This window comes from Manacus candei, unplaced genomic scaffold (genome assembly GCF_025592945.1).
Source record: "Manacus candei isolate 608988 ecotype Guabito, Panama unplaced genomic scaffold, ASM2559294v1 h1tg000026l, whole genome shotgun sequence".
NCBI classification, from domain to species: Eukaryota; Metazoa; Chordata; class Aves; order Passeriformes; family Pipridae; genus Manacus; species Manacus candei.
The window spans coordinates 2,789,460-2,810,594 of NW_026138074.1; the positions used below are offsets into that span (position 1 = coordinate 2,789,460).

Genomic DNA, 21,135 nt, shown 5'->3' on the forward strand with positions numbered 1-21,135 from the left:
TAGCTCAGTGTGAAGAGGCCAAAGGTTTTTCCCCAGTAGTCAGCAGCTCACCATGGGCCATTCAGCAGAGAGAAGGCTCTATCTGGGAAGGCTGATGTTCAGTCCACTTTCAAGTTCTGCCCACCTTTGCCTTAGGTCCCCAGCTGTCTTCCTTTTACTGCATATTACTTTGACAACATTACTTATCTTTCTCTGACAAACACTGCTCCCTTGTATCTTCATGGCTTTTTAGCTTTCCCTTCATGCCTTGTTACCTCTTTCCTGCCTCCCTGCTGGCACACACCAATAGGCTTCTCTGTCAATGGTGTAGCAAAAACTATTTGAGGGAATTAGTTCCCTTCTTGCCTTCTACCCCATCTGAACACTACTGCCACAGGGACAGTTGAAATTGAGGAAAGAGAAGGAAAAGGAATCTAAAGGAAAAACACACAAGACACAAAGCAAGGGGCATGAATCCTATAGTGCTGTGGAAGAGCAGGTTGGTGTTATTTTTTCCCGATCACTTAATAGTTTTTAAGACAGAGTCATTAAATAGTTTAAAAATTGAGTGATTTGCAAATGGAACTGATGAGCCATAGGAGAAGCAAGTGTTCAGAGAAGAGCTGCTATAATCCTCTAAAACCTGACATCCTAAAGCTGACCAGTGAACCATCTACCCAGTGCTTACCTTCAAGGAACAGCATGCTTGAAAAAGCCTTCTATTTTCCCTCAGGATGTAATTTCTGGGTATAGAAATTCTTTCATTTTAAAATGCCAGTGGCTTAACACTGAGTAAATAGCTAGGGCTCCGGAGGAGAGACAGAATGGATTTTGGTTCTAATGACAGGGCAAGAGCACAAAAGGAATTAAAAAACCTCAACAAATGATCATTTCTCCCCACACTTCTCCCTCTTTCCATGTACTAAGCTGCATATGACCCCACATTTGTTGCCAAGCCAAAGTAACATATAGTAAATGTATGAAAATACTTGAGGAATTACTTAACAGTTCCCAGGGGATTTCATCCTTTCCATGGTGGCAGTAATGCTGTGCTCTGAAACAGCACTAGGCTCAGATGCATGTCTACATTTATTTCTACATCTGTACCTATCTACATAGAAATCTTTTCATTCAAGTTTCCCAAAGCATTTTACAAATAATCTGCAGAACCCTTTTTAAATCAGGTAACATAACCTTCTTATGGATGGGCATACTGAAGAGCAAAGGTACTTTGAGTCACAGAGCAAATCAGTTAAACCAAGAAAATCAGTCAATCAGATGTGAAGCTGGGAACTCTGACCCCACCCTCTCCACTTGCTAAGTCTACCAAGCCACACACACATCCCTCAGTCCTATTTATTTTGCCTTCCCCTTTCCCCTTCATCTTCTTTTTTCATGAATAAAGTGCTTTTGTCAGCACAATCCTTAATGATGACAACAAATGGGACTGAATATCTAGCATCTGGTTTCAAAACCAAGGATAAACCATTTGCCTTTTTTTTAGTTTATTTGTTTTTAATTCTACTGAGGTAATTAGGTTGCCAGAATTGAAAAGGATGGGCAAGCAGCTTCACTTCTATAGGGTCAGGAGGAACAAAATTCAGGATGAATCTGCTAATCAAGCAAGATAAATGCTGGATTGTACATACTTCAGTCATCACTTGTGGCAGCCAGTTTAAGTGACAATAAGAGCTACAGAGCCTCAAGTTTTATAACTCCTTCAATATGTTTTCCTTTATTAAATAAGAGAAGAGAGTACAAAAACTTTCCACTTGAAGAAAGAGCTCACTTGAAACACATGCTAGAAATTATTTGTGGAAGAAATCGAGAGTAATTTTGAGAATGTAAAGGAAACTTTATAAAAGTAATCCTTTAAATACAATTAAAGGTTTACTTGAGGAGTAAGTCTGGTAGACTGCAGAAAAGAAGAGAGGAGAAATAGAAAGTTTTACCTGGGTTAAGATGACTTTATATGAGTAGGCTGGACTGCCAATTCTTTCATGTAGATTAAGAATTATAAAATGGGAAAAGACTCATACTACAGATCAGCCTCTCTCTCCAGCTTATGAGAAGGTTAGTAATTCTGGTTACAGAACACTGCCACTTCTCTAAAAAGGGACTGAATCCCCAATTTTTCCTGGCTGACAACCTACCTACCACTGAGTTTTCCCAGGAGATTGGAAGAAAAAGCCCAGTGTTTACTGCCAAGCCCTTAAAACGATCACTTAATAAACCACCTGAAAAGACTCTGTGTAGCTATAAAAGGGATAAAGAGTGAGAACTTGAGTTAGGAAGTTGTGCTGACTTGAGGCAGAAGTCTTCCAGCAAAGTGCATCTTTTCCTTTTATAAGCTCTGTTAGTTTAAATGGCATGTGGTGTAGGTGTACACTTACCCACTTGGCTGGTTGTGCTCTCCTGCAGCAAGAGACAGTTGCATGGTTACACGACTGACCTTCAAGCAGAAACACCTCTACCTTTTCTGGCCCTTAAAAGTCAAGGGGTCATATTCTTTCTTTTCCAATTTCACTGCTCAGCCATTAAGGTTTATAAACTGCTCCATTATTACACGAAATACATAGGTTCATCTTGATCAACTCAGCCAATGTCATTCTACGTTGATGAACTGCTTCCTGAAATAAAGAATGAGCCTCTTACTGAAACTCATGTAGGAACCTGAACCTTACCAAGAGAGAAGGAAGAAATTATGGGCAATCTGTCCTTGAAGTTACCAAAAAGGGTAATAGGCAATGCAATGGAAAATATGACACCAGGAACAATCCTGCTTTGGCATGGCAATGAGTCAAGTTATCTATCATCTTTTTCATCATCTGCTGTTGAATTATATGACTTGAAAGACAGTATAAATACACTGTAAATATTAATTAAAAAAAAAGCTCTGAAACTACTGGTATTTCATTGCACAGATCAGAACAGATAAGTTATTTTGAAACCTGATTCTAGTACTTCTGTTCATACCAAATAGTGAACTGGCCAAAACCGACCTACTACAATAAATGTGAGAGAGTATCTGAAAGGACACTGGCTTAAGTACATAGCTGTGAAATTACATGGTCCTGAATCAAGAATAAGTAACAGAAAGTTGTCTGGTTTTTAAGGTAATTTATTATCTTATCACATGTCTATGGCACTCTGCAGTTAGCTATTACATTTTGAATTGTATCTTCACTGAATAAAGGAGAATAAAAATATTAATAGTTGAATTTTTCCTTCCCATGAAGGCAAAGGAGTAGACATAAAAGCTGTGGAGAGGACGAACTGGTACTTATCATTCATCCTGAACATGCTGGAGTGTTAACTGATTTTTCTGATCTGAAAGAGACTATATTGCATCAGCCTTTTAAATACACAGAAGTGATGCTGAAATCAAAGGACAGAGTTTTTCAGAAGACTATAAAAACATGGAAGCATAACAATTCTGTTGTACTGCAAAAACAACAGAAGAAATTCTGACTTTGGGCAAAATAAAAATAATATAACCTCTGAGAGAAGCATTCCAACTAAAGACACTGCACAGAAACATTGCAAGTAAAAATATGATCATTAATAGCACAGGACCAGAATCTCTCACATTAACTCATGAGTAAATAGAAGAGGAATTATCTGATTCATGTTTATTTAAATAGTTCCAAAACAAAAACAAAAAAAGTTGCTTTATCTTGATGAATGACACCTTCTGGATAAGTGCATTTTACAACAACCTTGTCCACACTTTGGGTTACCACTGTTTTGGAGACAAGAAAGCAGTATCATGTCCAACAAGTCATGCCTACTTCAGTGATCTCCAAGGTCACTGCAAGACCCCACAGTTTCTAATTAACCCTATTTTCTTTCTATTAAATCTTTGTCATTCTCCAGTGATCAGTCCTGTCCAAATCATTGAAAACAACTGCACAAAAACACCGAACACAATTTCAACCATTAAGTCAATAGAAAGTTTACTTTTAATTTCACTTAGAGATCTCTCATGCTTTTTCAAAAATATATGTGATGTAGTCTGTCTTCTGCAGCCAAGACAGAGAAACAAATTACTGAAGATTGCCTCATACTAAGTAGGGACCAGATTATCCTTCCAGTAGAAAATGCTGCATAAATAGGAGAAAATGCCCCTGCAGATTCCCTTGAGGTGATACCTCCAACACCAGTCAAAGACAAAAAATCCAAAAACAAACAAACAAACAAAAACCACAAACAAAAAAACACAAACAAAGCCCCAAACAAATGGCAACTTAAAAATAAATAAACCACGCTTCAAAATACGGAAGCAAACAGGGCAAATAAATTCAGCTATAGGACAGGTCCCAAAAACCAATGAACAAACACGCATAGATCCTGTATCTCTGTGACAGTTCTTGCCCCTACCCACACAGCAGTATTGTATCAGTTAATTTTTCTGTTACTGAACAATATTTGTGGTCAGTGTGTTATTTTGGAGTAATCAGCATGTTACTTTGGATGATGGCGATGTTGCAGCAAATCAGAAGGCAAGCCCTCTCAAAACAAAAAAAACTAAGCTTTCATTAGCTACTTTTCTCATCACACTGTATGATGGAGATCTGAACAGAACCTACCTCTGCAGCTAGTTACTGTATTTAGAAAGGGTCTGCAGTGCCAGAATGCGAAGCGGTGGATTACTTCTGACCTTTATCAAGTTACATGTATATCCAGCTGTCAGCTACAGATGGTAAGCTCCAGCGATAAGAAATCAGCTTTAGCAGTCCTTTGGTGATCACATTTTGCAAGTTTTGCAGCAGTTATAATGCAAAAATTATTATACTTCACATGATAATACAAATAATATTAAGGTGGAGCCTCTCTAAAGAATGAGAATCTTAGCTTTTAAATTGGGGGTTGTGACACAGGGATATGAGAGAAACAAAAAATGGTGGTTATGTTTTGGTTGCTTTTCAACAAACTAAACCAACAGAACTAAATTGGCTTGCACATCAGTAAGGGCATTCTATTCAAAAAAGGTGCCTGAATGTTGTCAATTTTCATGCACTGTCAATTACACAGCAAGTAGTTCAGTCTGATTCCTTGTATATCTAACTTAAGAAGAAAGACAGTACCAGTGCCCTATGGAAGAGATGTATAATTGGAACTACCCTTCACTTAAAATTTGATTTAGTGCCAGACTGTTTCTCTGCAACTAAGGTAGAAAGAAGGTGGGTTAAGGCAAATACACAGAAGGTCCTAAGGAAGGAAACCCTGCCCAGCGATGAAATCACTCTCCCAGGAGCTGAGACCCATGATTTCTACTTCTGGCATTCCTGTTATCATAGTATTAAGAACTTGGGAGGAGGATATATGACATCTGACAGAGCTAGCTTCCATGATTTTACCCAACACCATACTTCCACTCATAAACAGCTGTACTAATTACAGTATAACTACTCACAGAGCGCTGCCTAACACAAGTCAGATAGTGCCTCAGAAGGGTATTGTGAAGTTTAATTAATGAACACAAAACACTTTGAAAGCCTGAGACTAGGTCACTACATCACCTCAAGGTAGCATGCCACAGCTGCAGAGCACTAATAGCGGAATTTTGAAGAAAAACAGCGAATGATCCCATTGTTGCAATAGATCTGAGTATTTGTCACAACCAACTAATGTATTTCATATGAGACAGGGAAAATTAAGGCAATTCAGCACAACATGAGGTTAAACTGGAGATAAAAAGCATTGAAAAAAGTCTGTGGAAAAATTTTCACAGCTACCATCCTGCAATGTTTCAGTGAATTCTCTCCTCACATAAAAACTTACAACTAGCCTATGAATATCCCCCGAGGATAGCTATCCATGTCAGATTTCAGGATATTAGATTGAACACAGAGCTTATGTTACTTGTGCAGAGCGTGAAAATCTTCCCACCCCCTCAACACCTTCCCCAGCTCTTTCTCCCAAGCTCCCGCCTCGGCACCAACCCTCAACGGCTGTGCTATCAGACTGAGTGCTAGACTGGTTTTGTACTATTAGTTGCAGATACCTAAAATGTAAGATAAAGTCACTGCTGGCAGCCTAGTATCCAAACCTAATTCTAACTCTGTACACTATGGTTCTTGAAAACTAAACACATATTTTGGGAAGTAGCCAATTATTCAATGGTAGATATAAACCTTTACCCCTTTCAAATTCTAATAGTTTGCATATTTCCTATATAACAATTTTCATCTACAAATCTCAAAACATTTCCCAAACATATCTCTGGGCTGCAACACCACACATTCCATGGTAAATACACCATTTTGTCTAAAATTATTGTATTTTATACATATGGGGATAGGTTCTAATAGTAGCCTTAAATCAGTGAAGCCTAGCTGTCTAGCCCTTCCAATAATTACACTGAGCAACAATCTGTGTTTAGGTTTTTTAAGATTCTAAGAGCTTTTTAAATTTGTTCATTTACTAGTTTGCTACACAGGAAACTTGACAGAAGCAGCAGAACCATTCTCTTCATCTGCAGTTATTCCTTTCACTATGAAGAATTACAATGGATCTTTGATACAAACACGAATTTATATACAAATTATATTTATTTAAAACACATTTTCCCACATTTCTCTTTGCTCCACTGAAACAGAGGCACACCTTATTTTTTGCAGTTTTGAGGGGAAAGATCTTCAGGAAAATAGGTATAATGGCTTCTTCTATACCTGGACAGTTTTTCTGATCAGCATAGAGAGTCTTCATACACTAGGGAATTTTTTAAGGAGCATGTCCCTTACAGGTTTCATCACGTCACCTTCCTGTGCTTTTTCTACTTGTGCAGGAGAAAATCACAACACTTCTTTCTCAGCAGTTGCTTATGTGAAGGGAGAAAGAAGGGCTATTTCATTAGGACTGCTTTGCTCTGATCTACCATATGCGTAGTATATCACTCCTCTATTTTGGTCTTTTATTTCTGAGGTTACTTTAAAATATGTGGTATCACTTATATCAGAGAGAAATCAGGCGTTAGGATTTCTTAACCTATTGTTGTATGAGTTATTGAAAATTACCACCTCTATTTCTTGCCAAAATTTCTTTAACAAGTTCTGAATTTCCTTCACTCCTCCAAGTCTGAAAGTCAAGTGTCCTTCAACTTGAATCATGGGAGCAGACACTTTAAATTAGCAAAGAATCTGCATGGAACAAGACTGGAAACTCTTAGGAGATACCCAATGGAAATTCATTGGAAAGTTATACACGAGTGTGTGAAGAGCACAAAGCATGATTTTCATATATATACACATAATTGATGCTGCAAGAGTGAGGGATGATGCCTAATAAGTTTAGCACAAGATTATAGGCATGCTAGCATGATTTCCTTGCAAGTTGAGACACCATGTAAATCTATTTGATATGAAATTAGATAAGACAAACAAAAGCTACCTACTAGCATGAAAATGTGTTTGATTTTTTGGTGTGGCTGAGAAGCAGAATATTTCTACTTTTCCACAGAGCAAAAGTTCAAGGATGAGACAGTCCCAGGAGGGAAACACAAAGAAGATCCCACTTAGTGTAAAGCTGGATAACAAGACTGATCACCCGTAAGCAGACAACTAAAATTAACCTGGAAAGGTGCAATAAGATGAAGGAAGAATTTCAAGAGCCTAAGGGGAAGAATGGAAGATGTCACACTCTCCAAAAGGGGAATATCAAGGTCCTACCTTCATGAAAGATGAAGAAAGATGTCAATTACTACTAAGAAACAGAAAACTGAAGAATACAGTATTATTAAATTGCCAAAAAAAGTGTAGAATAATAGTGTGAGGGTTCCTGCCACTTGGTACCTGACAACTTCCATTCTGAAAGCTATTAGGTTTTATGGTAGAGTCAGGAAATAAAGTAAACAATGTCTGACTAAGACAACATCATGTTGAGAGATTCTTCTCAAAGGCATGAAGAAGGCATCTCAAAAGGGAAAGCAACAACTGCAAATTAAAATATCTATTGTGAAAGGTAAAACACCCTTCAATTTAAAGAAAAACTCTGAGAATAAGATTTTACATTTCACCATTTTTGGTGAACAGTTATCTTTATCACAAGAGCAGCTAACAGACCAAATCAGAAAGAAGAATAGATCAAGGTGACTCTGAAGTCATTCTTAACTTTGAAAGTTCTTCTGGAGAATTGTGTGGGAAAAAAAAGATTCAGCACAAAAGGCAGAACTGCTGAACTGCTGCTAAATGCCGAATGACAGTTTTTTTAAAAGAATGTTACTTTGCATTTGCTTTTACAAAGGCTGGCTCTTAAGCAGTTTTACAACTAACTAAATCTAAGCAATTAGCACATGCATGTAAGTAGAAAAAAACCCAAAAAAACAAAAAGACCCCAACAAAACCAGAAACAAAAAAGGTTATATCACCAGTAGAGCTTTAAAAATCCACTTTTAGTAATTTAACATGTAATTAATACCACAGATACAAAAACAAGTACACCATTCATATTGTATACATTTTCTGTACTGACTTAACTTCCTGTATGAGGATCTTCATTTACAGGGACCTCTTTAGCACAACAAAATGATGCTGTCTCAGCTGCAACCTCACCTTTGCAGACAGATTAGTTTAAAAGTTCAGTTTGGCCTCCTTCTTGTAAGAAGCTGAATTCCAAAACTGAGTCTCCCTTGAATTTCTGTAGTTCTCTGTATTCCATTTACTATTTTTGGTTCTCTTCCTGAAGAGCAAATAGTTGAACTCAAGTGTGACCTTTTTACTCACTTTAAATATGACCTAGAAATGCACAGCTGAAATTTAACAGACTGATCCTTATTCTAACTGAGGATAGGCCCACTCATTCTGCAGAAAGATCAGCCCACGGATGTAAGAGCATTGAGTGAATAGCCAGGTCTGGTGCTTAGTTTTAGAAGTGGAATTTAGATCTCTGCTTTGCGTGATCCTGGGCTAATCTCAGTGGCCATCTGTATGAGGGGGAGGGGGGAGGTGGTGGGATAAGGGCATTTCCCCACCCCACATAGCTGATACGAGGTTGTCCTCAAAACTAAGGCTCCTTATGGGTTGTGATGACCCTGAGGCTAAACAAGTAGACACCTAAAAGTATCCCAGTTTTCATTTCTATGTTTGATGAGAAACCAGAGGAAGCACTACACATCCTGCATGACCAGGTTCCTGCTTCTTTCTTTTTGCCAGTACTGATGGACCCTCTTAGATGAGTATCATAGCAAGTTTATCCTTTTATCAGATTTCCCACTCTAATTTTACACAGTATACCAATTTACTTTCATACTAGATATTGAACAAGAGGTCATACTCCCAAACTTCCTCCACTTACTGGTGAATTCCCTACCACACTTGACAGCAATTAACTGCACCCACAGAACTTTTCACCCCCTCTATACATGGTAGTCTCCTACCACCCCAAAAGATATGTTATTGTTTTCTGTTAGTAATCAAATTTGTCAGGGCCAAATCATCAAGTGGAGTGAATTATGCACATTCAGTGGCATCAATGTGAATGAAATGTTATCAAAACAACTGTATTTTTCATCTAGTCATCAAGAAATAATTGCCACATCTCACATGCTGCTTGAATAGATGACTAAGTAGCAACAAGTGTTTAGGTATTCTTTACTGATGAATACTGAATACTCTCCTTGCAGAAACAAATTAAAAATAAAGTTGTAAAAATTCCCACATCAAAACTAGAAGAAATGCATTCTTTTTGATTGTTTAGACTCTGATCTTGCTTCATAACCTTTTCCTTTTGATGGGTTTTGAATATAATCTTCTGTGACTAGCATCCAATGTTAGTAGTAATAAATAGAGGCAAGAACAAACATCTTATTACTAGGTGGCTCTGTTGTTACTTCTATATCTTAATGTCTGCTTTAGGAGGGCTAACTTCTGAAGCTAACTCCTTCAGGATTTAGCTCATAAAGGATCAATGACTTCTAGCATGCTCTTGAGTAGCGACAGGGGAGAAACCTTGGATTGCTAGCTGCTGTCTCAGGCACTGCTGGGAAACACTGCAAAGCAGAACTTATCATCGGGGACAAGGGATCAAGAGAGCTGAAATTAGAAAAGACAGTTTGGCTGCTTTCAGTTCAAGTGGAAGTATTATAAAAAAGTCTTCCGAATTATGTCACACAGGGCAAGTGTCACTGCAGTTAGTAAGAACTTACTGTGCCAGCAAATGTCAGGACAAATTACACAGCAGGACAGGCGAGCTGTGCGTCACATTCACTTCCAAAAGGAAAAGGCTTCCCCCCACTGCCAAGAAGCTGCTCTCACTTCCAAGTGGATTTAAATCAAACTGCTCTTATTCAAATCAAAACAGTGTAGAAGGAGTACTATAGTGATGGGATGGGCAATTCTTCAGATCCTTCCCCACTTGCATGGATGAAACGCTTTGATTCTCTACCACCTCAGCACCCAGTCACCTCAAGGCTGTAGAGTTGTGTATGTAAATGGCTGCCTGCAGGTTCTTGAAGCTGCTGCTTACCCATGCTGATGAAAAATGTCTCACTGTCCCTGTGCCACTGGGTCATACCCATCTAATCTTTTTTGCCTCTTTGATCATATGTTCTTTGCAGAAGGATGCATTTGCAATTTATGTGGGGACCCAGCACAGTACATCGCACAACTGAGGCCTCATCAAGGCCTGGGGTCCCTTAGCACTACTAGAAAAGTGAATAATGCACCAGTTATGAGAAAGACAGAACTAAGTCATAAGCAAAATAAATTTATTTACTTATCTATAAGGAAATCTTCCACTGAACTGTGAACTTCTAGCAAAATCAACTCATTTTGATTTCAGCTTGAAAATAAATGTTTCAATTATAAATTACCAGTGCTTCAATACAGGAAAAAGCAAAAAAAACACATCCCTATGTTCTGCAGTGAAAGTAAGAAAAAGAAAAAGAAAAAAAAAAACAAAAACAAAAACAAAAACCAAAAACCCCACATACAACTAAACATGAGCTAAAAAACATTTGGATAAGTTGAAGGAAATTTTTATTCAGTTTTGAACTTTTCTAATCCATGATTTCCCAGAGGTCTTCAGGTGCTTCTTCTTAAGGCTTTCATTTAAAACTCAGATTGCTGAAAAATATTAACTGAAACTCACATAGCTTCTGTTAATATCAGAATAACTGTGTTGGGTATAAACCAGAAGGTAGCTTGTTCCTTCACTTCCTAAGCTTTGTTTGGTGTTTCAATCATTTCTCAGCCACAGAAAGGTAAACACACCCAGAAGGCTATCAAGAATCATACCCATAAATAAAACGCAATATAAAAGCTCAGTGATTCAGAGTCTGGCTTTGATTTAAGCCACTATTACCTCCAGTTATTTATGCTACCCTGCAGTCTCAGGCTACCATCCCAAATACAAGAGTCACTATAGTAGACCATCTCAGGTGCTTTAAAGCAGAGACAGCACTACACTGAAAGAGCAATGAAGTTTTAAATGAAGACCAAGACCATACACAGAAGTAGCTGGGTTGCAAGCTCAAATTTCCACACAGCAACTCCGCAGGGACAAAAGCCTTTGGCAAATGAAAACTAACAAAGCAACTCTGGGGCTCTAACAACATTTCTGCTGTGAAGCAGTGCCTATAAATCCAGTTAACTAAGACACTGCAGAACACTCTGACCCTGAACATTTTTCTTAGCCACTAGTACCAGTTCTTTTCAGAAAGTACTCAATTTTTGTGCAACTCTGTCTGTCATCAACTTGTGTTCTGAATGGCTGGGCTTGAGCTATGTCTGTGTAAGCAGAATTTGCCTCCATGTATTCATTCTCTATCCCCAGAATGGCTGCTGCAAGAATGCAAATCCTATTTGGAAGGATTACTTGCCACGCAACAGCCAGAGGCCCTGGTCCAAGGCTGGGCTCCCTGCCAGGCCAAGAAGCACAAACTCAGAAGCTCCAGTTCAGAGGAGGATGTGATTAAAGGAGGCAAGGTGGCAGCAGGAAAAGGTATTGTGATCTCACATATGCAGAACCAAAGCTGGCATTCCCCTCCCCCCGGTAAACACCTTTCTTAAAAGTGTTCAAACAAGAAAGCACAGACCAGGTAGGTACTTACACTTGTGGAAGCTGGCCATAACTGGTGGCAATACAGATTCTATGTACATTCCTTCATAACAACAATTATGGAAAATTACTGGAATGTTCCAAGTACTCAAGGGTTTGAACGTGTTTTTCCTAGTAAGTTGTATTTGCTATTGCTTATCTTTGTATTTTCTGAATACTTCACACATTTCATTCCTGCTATTTCAGCATACCAGGGAGTCCTTTCTATTTCTGCAGTGCCATGGTCTGTTACATTCCCCAGCTTAGGATCTCTTCATTTTATTTCTTCCACAAAAGAAGAATAAGAGTGGTTGTCTCATGCTTGTGAAAATGGCAGACTGATAACACTGGTGGTCAGCATTCCCATTCAGAATAGAAGCAACGGTAGTGCACTTGTACAAGATTGTTTCCTTATCATTTTCACTGACTGGTGAAAATGGAGGAATGAAGTGTCATGCTGACTTCAGCTGGAAGTCCTCTCTTTAGCTTCTCTGGGTTAAAGCAGACACCAGTTAAGTTCCAGTTGTAACAGCCTCTTTTTGCAACTGCACAGCTGCCTGATTTGAGCCTCTGGGTAACATAGAGCTGGTATGTTTTTGCATTTGCTCTGTAGCAAACTTGCGTTGATCAGAATTATTAAAAAATACAAAGAAGTCCCACATAGCCATTCCCCAGCCATGCAGAACTACATCATCTTGAAAATGAGAAATTTTACTTTAAAATCAGTTCATGTATTTCTCAAGTATTTCTACAGTTTCAAGTAACTTCTTGAAAATCTGTTTTGTACCTTCCCTGAAAACAACTCAGTAAAAGAAACATTCAGAACAAGTGACAGTATACCCAGCCATCAGGTAAAAGATGCCCAGAAAATGTATTAAGATCTCCACCATCTTACAGCTTAAACCAAAAAGTAATTATTTTTACTGACAGAAAAAAAAAGGAAAATGCAGCACATTTTGTAAACAAACCATATAACAATCCTGAAAGTGAAAGAACACTAAAACTGTACAAAGAAAATGGCATAACTTGCATCTCCAGTTAGAGATAATTTCTGATATCCAGTTTAGAGACTTTTTCTCGTGACTAGCTGTCACATTAAATACAGGTTTCAAGTCTACTTCAATGTACGGCAATTAACAAGCATATTAAAAAAAAAAAGACATCTTAGGTGAGTTGGAAGGTCTTCTATTAGCACATACTAAAAATAGACAACCTGTAGAGCTATCTAAACAGATACTTCACTTAACAAAATGTTGAATTTTACAGGCTCCAAGGATCCACATTTATCATTTGCTTTTGGAATCTGAGGCCTTTTGAGGTGTGCATATCATCCATTTATACACTGTAATTAATAACTGGCCACAGTTAGACTGAACAAGCTTTGGAGAACACCTCCATCACCAACTTGGGCAGTGCCACAAAAGAGAGCTGCACTGCACTGAAGAGAAGCAAACGAGCAGAGAAATCCTTTTGTGCCTTACCTTGTAACGGGAAGAGCAGATGCCTTCAAACATATCTATATCCATACAGTCCATTGGTTCAGATCTTCCTGGTAATAGCAACTCTTCCAGCTTCTTGTTTTCTTATTTTTAACGTGCCAGCCTGGTGCAACCTGTATATTTACAAAAGTGTGTGTGTTATTCCAAGACATTTATTCATCTAATTTTATAAGGCATTCAATTTAAATACATATGGCTCTGTTCCATGTGGCTCCTATTGCTCTCCAGAGCTTTCAGTGTAATGGATTACAGACCACATTGTTTCTGCAGATTATTGATTTTTGGGAGTATAAGTAGAAGACTCTTTAGAATCTCTTTGTAGACTTTTCAGACTATCACATTCCATGTGTGTATATCTTATATATTTGACAACATGCTCCTATTTCGTGAAATTCAAACACTTAACAAAAAAGCATGGCATAACTTGCATCTCTTAATTGTCAATTTCTTTGTCAATTTATCTGTTAAAGGTTGATTCTTGTGGCAAGAGACTAAACTAAATTTAAATCCTAGTTCAGGAATAGGAATGCTACAAATCTGAGAAACTAGAGGTTGACAGAGTGGCCAAGATTTATGTTCAGCAATTAAGGTAACATAAAAGAAAAAAACCTTCCAAAAAAGTGACTTTGGTCACTGTTAAAAGGTTTTCAGGACCAGAGTAAATTAGTGGGACAGTAAGAAAAGTCAGTCAGAGAAATTCTTATTTTTTTTAGAACTATTCCGGGAAGCACAATGAGATTCCTCAAGTGTATCTATAGCTGCAGTGCCTTCCAGGTATCTAAATTTGGTCATCCAAATCAAAAGGACCTTTGAAAACCAAACAACAGGTCCTCTGCTTAAGTAAAAGAGTTTTCCTCTGTGGAAGCTATGAGGGAGTCACTTATATATCACAGAATGTTCTGAGTCGGAAGGGACCCACTAGGGTCGAGTCCAACTCTTAAGTGAACAGACATCCAGGGACCAAATCCACGACCTTGGAATTATTAGCATGATGCTCTAACCAACTGAGCCAATCTCAGGGTATGTTTGACTCCCCACTGCAGACTGTACAGCAGATAGAGCATTACCTCTGTACGTGACAGATACCCCTCCCCACCCCCAATACCCTGAACTCTATAGGCAAGGTCCACAAGCAGAACACATTTTCATGGTGGATTTTACAAAAACATATTTCAGTTTTCATGAAAGTTCCATTAAACAATGGTGTGTAATTATCTGTTTACTGGCAGACAGGCAGTCCACATTAGTTCAAGAGCTGCTTTGCTGAGCTGAACTCAACTGCTCAAACAACTGCTTCATTATGAGACTTCACCCGACAGCACTGGCTCCAGCACCACGGCACAGAAAATGGGATGCACATATGCTGCTTTCCACATTTGGGCTCCTGCTGCTTAAAAGTTGCCCCTGCTCTCCACAGAAATTGTTTACGAGTATTTCAAAGGTTAATATAGCTTTGTGTATATGCAGTTTGCAGCACAAACATCTTGTGTAGGCTGCTCCCTGCCTCTCTTTTTTTACCATGGAAAATTGAAAATTAACTCGCTTCAGCCGGAATGCCTGAAAATCAACAGTGATAACACTTTACACTACATTAACCACTTGTAGGCTTACATCCTGGTGTAAATCCCTGCCATAAAGGATGGACACAAAGACACCGCACGGCAGAGCTGGCACGTCACACACTGATGGCACACTGGCTACATCTGATTTAATTGCTATTTAAACCTGAAACTCCCCATGGAGCTAGAAAAAGCCTTGATCCCGGGAGATGTTTCAAGGGACCTGTGCCTCCTCCTCCATGCAGACATATCTCAGATGTGAAAGGTCATGCACAATTAACCTGCAGTCCTTGACTCAATCTCCAAATAAAACCCGACATTATGCAGGCTCCTCTTTTACTTCCAACAAGTGTCAGGACTTGATTTATGCAAAGTAAAAGATTTGTCATTCAGAAGTACTGGATAAAATGAGAGTCATGGTTTAACATGGGAAAAAATACAACATACACTCTTCCAAATTAAGCACCACAACACAAACTGCTAGGAAACAATATTGACAATGCCACACTATGCAGGTAATCTGAACATTTCCAGGCTATATTTTTATTCAATCCATGGTTTTGGACCTCTCTAATTAGGACTAACTCTCTTCCTTCCAGATAGTGGAACATGCAGAGACTGGCACAGGGAAGTAGTTTGCATGGTGATAACACTGTATATTACAATTGCAATACCATGCCTGGGTTGTGCAAAATTCCTATGGAATCAGGACTCTCTGTATGCACTCATATCATTTATGTGACTGCAGGGATGGATACAAGGCAGTCTACATCAAATAACAATGAGGAATTAGCCAACAGCAGTAAGCAAGATGAAGAGTGAAAAGACATCTAAAACTGGGGTTTTTTTCCTGGTTGATTACTGAGATTAATTACCTTCATGGTGCAGAGTCTCTGCTCAAATGCTAATAGAAACAGAAATGGAGATCCCCTTGAATCCACCACTATAAATAGAATGCTACAATACTAGTTTGTATTCACACTTTGGATGTATACTAGTTCTATTCCTTTGTATATAATATTCTCATTATCTCACAGTGCTTTCCCACATAATGATGACATTATATGAACTACAAAAAGTACAGATTAACTAACCAAACTGCTTGAGTGCCTTCAAGTGTCTGATTACATGATACACCTTTAACCATTTACTCAGAAACTGAAGCAAGGGGAGTTGTTAGAGAGATAACATCATGATTAGTTACTGTCCCGATCAGTTACACTGTTAATCTACATTGGTATAAAATGCTAAAACCAAGTAAAGGAACATTATCAATATTTAAAAGTGGTTGCATTGCTTTCAGCTCCACTTAGCTCTACCTTCTAAAATCTTACCGTGTGAAAAGCTTATCTTAGTTTTTCAGTGTGTGCTTGTATACAGAGAGTATTCTACCTCTACCTCTGTAATCTGAAGTTGCACAATATGCTATAAACCATGGCTTTAACATCTTAGCACGGATCACATGGATCATAGCTCTGAAGTCTTTCAAAAGGAAAACTGTATTTTATGTAGAGAAAACAAAAGTACAGCGGGTAGACAGGTACTGTTCCATTGACTTTGAGTGACCTATTTACAGTGGATGTGGAGATGGACCAATGATAAGGATATAGCTGCAACTACTTCTCAACTATGAAAGATTCCCAATACACCTGTGTGATTTCCAAACATAAGGAGTTATATTCTCAAATGTACATGCATATGTGTGTTATGGAACACTGGAATTAATCTTATCTCATTTTAGGACCATCATAAAGGACTTCTAAATGTAGTCCTGCATCATCTGTTCTAGAGAATTACCACTGGATTACAATAGGAATGCCACGTGATCCTTTAAGCGACCACAGAAGGCTTCTTTCACCACAGATTCCCCCTTGTCTTCCACAACTAACATATTGTACTACTGTCTTGTCATAAAACTATGCTTGTTCCTTTAATGCATTGTGATGCTTTACTTAAAAGTCCTTCCTGGAAAAGTCTGACTTAATAGACAGCACTTAATAAGGCAGAGTGAGCTGCCCAGGCAAATCTTTTACTAAATCATACCAAAACTGCCCAGAACTTATGTCGTTGCAAAGACGGTTGAAAACGTCCTTGCTGCCCTGGAAGCACATATATCTCAGAGAAGAAACTCACATTCCCTTTTTGATTTGTATTAATGTCACTGTTTATAGGATGCATTAAATCCTGCCTAAACTACCAGGCACAGGAGCACTTGTGGATTGATATGTGGTCTTCCCTCAATAGCAGTGTAATGAGGCTGAGGTAAACCAGCCTGTTGCAACCAGCATGATGTCTCCAGATGCCTGCATTCCTCTGCACGCTCCCACCCACCTACCCCTCACCACATCTCCTACCCTTTTCCCTTTGTCATCTTCTCTTCTTCTCATCTTTCTTTAGCCCTCCCTCTCCTTTTGTACCAGTAGAGGTTGGAGGCCAACTGGTGGCAAAACAGCTTTGCAGAGGAAGACCTGGGGCCCTCAGTGGACAAGTTGACCATAGACAAGAAGCATGCCCATGTGACAAAGAAGGGACAGTAAAGAAGGTGAAGCCAGGCTCTTCTCAGGGGCTCACTGAAAGAACAAGACGAAACAGGCACAAACAAAAATAAAAGCAATTCCATTTAAACAGAAGAAAACTCTCACCGTGAGATTGGTCCAACACAGCTAAAGGTGATCCAAAGAGGCAGTGGAGTCTCCAACCCTGGAGACTGGAGATATTTCAAAACTCAGCTGCACGCAGTCCTGTGCAACCTGCTCTAGGTGCTTTGTGCAGAGGGTTGAACCACACAACCTCCAGAGGTCCCTGCAACTTCAGCCATTTTATGAGCCTGTACACAAAGCCCTGTTCCCTAATTAACTTTTTTTTTTAAACAAGTTGACTATAGTATGTTACTGATCTGGGTAAGTTAAAAACCTTACCCTGAACAGTGGTACAAGAATTTCAATTGAAGTCTCCATACTTCATGGATGGAATGGACTGACAAAAAAATTACTTTGAAAATTCATTTAGATGGTAGAGATGATCCTTTCTTCTTAGAAGAAAAGCTCCAGTGGTCACTGTTGCTTGCAGAAAGATCAGTACTTCTACTTTCAGCATTTAATGCATTGCCCACTTGTGGCATTAAATTATATCATGCCCTTTATATCACGCTCCCAAATGGTGACTGCCAAGGCAATTTTAGTTAGCAAATCTTTTCCTCAGCCTCCTAGAACACTGGATAAAACCTGCTTTTTGATGCAGAAAGAATGATGTGAGAGCATAGAGCATTCATCACCATAATAAAGAACAAGTCAGACCCTTACCCAGTGCTCCAGAGAGCTTTACAAAGGAAAGCTGGCAATTGTGCCAGCTCATACTCTTCTTTCAGGGGATGCTACCAGCAAAGGTCACAGTGAATGCTTTACCTATGAATTACATATATCGTCATCAGTGGCAAGGATTATCCAGCAACAAGCACAGATGCATCACATTCTTGCTCAAAGAGGTGGCTAAGTGTTCTGCATAATCCATTTCCTCCATCAGTCAGGAGCAACAGATGGGTCACACTTTCCTACACCCATTGTTCCTTATTGCAACAGTTACCACATTCTGATCATTAATGATCCATTTGGAACGCCTCAAACATCAACATTCTGAGTTCTAGTATCTCAAACTCAGTTTGAGAAGCTTTATTTACAACCAACTACAAAGTAGGTCCAAAATTACAACCTGGGCTCACTCTTGTTTCTTTTGAAGAATAACTCAGTCTTCAGTCAGACAAGAAGTTTTCTTTTTGCAGATATTAAGTTAGAAAATTAACAGAGACTTTGATTCTTCCTATTTTGTATGTTTACTGTAGCCAGCATGTGCCTCCAAATGAGTAATCTGCAGTTACCCCACAGTAATTGCGTTGTCTAGTGATTTCCCTGGAATACTTCAGATAATAACGTGATAGTTTTTGGTTCATTTTAATTTTCTATTGATTTTAACTTTAACGTCTTCAGCACCACAGTCATAAAATTGTGCTCTATCACTCAAAGGAGATCTGTTGTAGACAGATCATATTGTCTTCAGTTGTGCTTCTCCTCCTCTAGCTGAGGTTTGGATGCAAAAACTTAGTAACTATCCATTAAAAAACCATTTGTTGATTATTAATTTATTTAGTTATTTAGTTAATAGAGCCAGGAGTACCAGCTCATATTTTACACAAACAAGGATGTCATGAAACAATTCAGGGAAAGTTTTTACATAGATCCACTAACTCTGACAAAAATAAATAATTTGCAAATACATACACTAGAATTTATGTGTATATTAATTGTCTCTATTTACTTGGTAGTTGATTAAACCAATTTACAGCACGGCCAAAACCTCTGGTCTACTTATAATCCAATGAGCTAGACTGGAGCATGAGTTGGTTGGGTGTTGTTGATGCAACTTAAGTCTGTTGCATGGCCACTGAGGGATTCAGCTTAGCTGAACTCTTGATATGGGGAGCTTCAGGCTTTGAAGAAATGTAATCTGTGCTGATTCATCTTATCTGTTAAGGCCAAATCTCCAATGGAAGGCAGCACCAGAGCAGATGCTTCAGCAAAAGCACTTAGGAATATTGCCTCCTGTTGCCAGGAGAGGAAAGGCTGCCGAGTGTTTTCAAACTTTTAAAGGCAGTGTCAATACATAAAATATCTTTAATATATGCACATTATTGCAGATATTTCAGCATTATATTGGCACACCAGTTTTATTAGTAGAAATAAAAGACTTTGTCAATAATAAGCTTGAGTTTTATTTTATTCTGCATTATGCTGCTGTAACTGCAGATCCTGGGCACAATCCCATAACTGCATCTCTACCATTGTAACACTTGTAATTGCCTTCCCTCTTTCTTTAATCTCTCCAGCAGAAAGACTAAAGTTCAAACTATTCCATACCTGGCATTAGTCTAGAGAACATCAGTTTACAAGAGTAGAGCAAATTCCATCAGTTCTAATAGGATTAAAGGTGTTTCTGCAGTTTTCAAATCCTCAAAGCAACAATTATTTTTTTTAAAGGCATACCTGGTGTTCACACAGTTGATTAGCATGGTCCACCACAATCAGAATAGCTGGTAAGAAATTTAGCATAATTTCACTGCATCTGCATCAAAGATTACTTTATGATTATGATTTACAGTAAGCCAGACACAGAAACTGGAGGGGAATAGGTCACTCTGGGACAACAGCACAGTAGGTAATAGCCAATTGCTTGCATGTGTAGATTTTGGTCTAATAATGGAGTTTTTAAGTCACCAGAATATCTTCAGATACAGGTAGTGCGACTATTACTACACTGTTAACTATACCTGCAATTTATTTGGTTAAAAAAATCACTCTGCAAATGTAAGAGTTAGAACTTAATATAGATTTTAACAGTTGCATCTGCCTTCCAGAGGCAGTGCTGCAAAGCATTAGGAGAAAATGATAGCTTTAAAAAAAAATGTTTCTTTTGCATTGTATTCCTTAATCTACTAATTTGAACACCTTCCCCTCTCCTGCCCCCCCAAAAGAAAAGGCCATCTGTAAAATGACACCCTCATTCATCAGAAGCACATTCCCATTGCTGATTTACCTCTCGAGGCAGTCAAGGGGTCATTTTTAAACATTAAATTGTCAATAGGATAAAGAGGAACCGATCCTACTTGCTTTAATTAGCAGCTTTTTCCACAGCAGCCTCTCCATATAAAGGACTCCCTCCACAGACCTTGAATGCCTGACTGCTTTCTGCAGTTGAGAGGTGAATTTCTCTGATACAGTGTATATTTTGTAGTTCTGCTGCATAAGCATGGCCATTTATTCATAGCATAGTTCAGTTTCCTTTCCAATTTTTCCCGTTTAAGTAAGTTCAATCCTTAATTACTTATCCATAGTTGTTTTATCTCTGTTACAACCCATCTATTCAATCTGTGCTTTAAAATATTTTCCCGAAACAGTCATCTGGCCCCTCCTACTATTTGAGAGAAATCTATGAAGGCTATCTCTTGTAAACTGCCTAGATAAAAGGTACTGCCTATCACAGTACTACAACAGGCTTCTTCAGTGGTTACG

At 38.6% G+C, this 21,135-nt stretch overlaps 1 protein-coding gene across 2 annotated transcripts in view; it reads right to left on the minus strand.

Moving 5' to 3' along the window:
• Nucleotides 1–21,135, minus strand: part of TMEM108 (transmembrane protein 108) — a 161,198-nt gene that overhangs the window by 139,245 nt on the left and 818 nt on the right. Inside the window, exon 2 of one of the 2 annotated variants that reach the window (XM_051789116.1) lies at nucleotides 13,497–13,627. The gene's annotated coding sequence lies outside the window, so the exon portion shown is untranslated. Of the gene's footprint in view, nucleotides 1–13,496; nucleotides 13,628–21,135 lie in introns of those variants that run through there. The other variant, XM_051789117.1, reaches the window with a different exon arrangement.